The sequence below is a fragment of the Vigna angularis genome, chromosome 9, assembly GCF_016808095.1.
Source record: "Vigna angularis cultivar LongXiaoDou No.4 chromosome 9, ASM1680809v1, whole genome shotgun sequence".
In the NCBI taxonomy this organism is placed as follows: Eukaryota; Viridiplantae; Streptophyta; class Magnoliopsida; order Fabales; family Fabaceae; genus Vigna; species Vigna angularis.
Window position 1 is genome coordinate 20,202,828 of NC_068978.1, and position 2,220 is coordinate 20,205,047.

At 35.4% G+C, this 2,220-nt stretch overlaps 1 long non-coding RNA gene across 1 annotated transcript; it reads right to left on the reverse strand.

Moving 5' to 3' along the window:
• Positions 1 to 299: 299 nt before the first annotated feature.
• Positions 300 to 918, reverse strand: LOC128193989 (uncharacterized). Its single transcript, XR_008245197.1, has 2 exons — positions 819 to 918; positions 300 to 638 (listed from the first exon to the last, which is right to left on the reverse strand). It is a non-coding gene; the product is annotated as an uncharacterized LOC128193989 (long non-coding RNA).
• Positions 919 to 2,220: the final 1,302 nt, after the last annotated feature.

Genomic DNA, 2,220 nt, shown 5'->3' on the forward strand with positions numbered 1-2,220 from the left:
AACGTGGGATGGTGTAGGGAGTAGACCTGTCAAATAAGCCCCCATGATAGGGCTTGGCCCTAGCCCACATGGGTTGGGGCCAAAAAAACCCACAGGGCCAAAAAAGCCCTTTATTTAAAAAGCCCACAGGGCTAAATACCTCCAAAGCCCTATGGGTCAGGGCTAGCCCATGGGCCTTCCTTTTTACAAAATTTTATATACAAAATTTTATGTAGAAAAAATGCTGGAATCAACAGGAATCTAGAAAGCACTGCAATGAGTAAAATAAGATTGCAAGTCTGTGCAGAATACACATCACGAAGAAGAAATAAATCAGCATTAGCATTAGAAAAATAGAAACACAAAGCAATTCTGCTAACCCATCATATCAATTCAAATACAGCAGATAATAACCACCTAGCTGTGACAAATGTTCTTGAATAGCCAAAGAAAAGTTTTAAATGCTGAATCATTAAGTTGCTGTAACTACAGGTTGAGTAAACGCAGTAAGAACTGAAAAATTACATAAAGAACTTCGCCAAAAACGTTCCTGATCCATTGCATTTTCAGAAACCAGAAAAATGCAGGTAAACTGGCAACAGAGTTCAGAACATCACGATATTTTTCTTTAAAAGATCAGGAATACCATTTGTAGTTGACTGTAAAACAGCATCAGTGAACTCAAATTTCATACACAAATATATCCAAAAATAAATAAAAAAGATCAAACATTTGATAAATAAAACGTCAAGCATTTGATAAGGGGAATATATCTGGATATTGAGCCGTGTGAAAACGCATTTAGATTACCAAAAGATTGGGAATTAATACACGCTTACCATGTTCCTAGCTGGTGAGATCCAGTATTTTCATACAAAAATCCAGGGAAAATTGATAGTGTTAACACATATATTAGAAACAAATCAGCTGCGAGATCAATGTTCTATAGAAATAGTTGTTTATTGCTCAACCGGTCTTGATTTTTAGCAACAAATCCAACCTGCAATAGTTTCAAGTCTTTTAGCTTACTGTAATATACTTCCTGGAGCTTAGTTTATTAATTTCTTTAACAGCTATTTATAAATGTTACATTACTGTAATATTTTACTATGGACAACTTAGGGATGTAAAATGCGTATAGAATTATGCAGAAAAACTAAAAAACGGTAGAGATTGCAAAAAATAGCAATGCAAAATGAGGAAATAATCAATCTTGTGTCAAAGAACAACAATCTTAAGAGTTAATGGATGACAACCAAATCTACAATGCTGTATAAAATTGCCATAATGCAAAAACAAGTGAGTAAAACTGATATGTGGCAATGTCCATTAGTGAATAAGAGTAACATACTAGTCCCTTTCCGAAGACCATTCTTTGAATTCTCAAAACCCACTTTGGTGACAAGTCTCAAACCAGAAGCTAGAGCTCCTGAGGCAGCCAAACCAGCAAAGAAAGACTGTAAAGCATTCAATTGTAGAATTAGTCTAACTAGTAAAAACAAGACTACTATTTTAGAAGACAGGGGCCATAAGCTCAAAAATTACACAGTAAAAGCAAATTAAAGAAAGAAAAAAACAAGATGATCAGATAAATTCATATATGTTAGTGTCAACAAAGGAAAGCTTACCAGGACTGAGGCAGAGGAAGAGATAGTATGTCACCACGACATGCTTACGACCAAGCCATGTACTCTCGCTTGCTTCCAATCTATTAATAACATCCCGAAGGAGCTCAGGTAGCCACAGCTTACTACAGCCTGTGAAGAAAGAATACAAATTGAGACTAAACACACCTGTCTATTGCTGAATGCTCAATTACCCATAAAATCATAATTACCACAGTGCGATAAAATAGAAATCTCAGCTAAACAACATCAAAGCTCATTTATATGGGGTATGTTTGGTTTAGTGTAGTGTTTCCTTCTGTATATATAAGTTTATCCAAAAACACAGTTATATAACTACAGCGCCCCAAGTGACATGATGCACAAACACATAAAGAGAGCTTAATCAAAACCCAATTGAAAAATCCATCCATGGAGCATACACAGTCATGAAAGTATACAACTTTAAACATTCAATTTATTAGGGTATTAGAAATGACCCAGATGGTTAATTGATGCTGGTAGAAAACCAGAAGCACTAACGGCATTTCCAACATTGAGTTCAATTGAAATCGAACATAGCAGAGACATTGAGCATAGATCGTGAAATGGGGGAGATACAAGATGAAAAAACAAT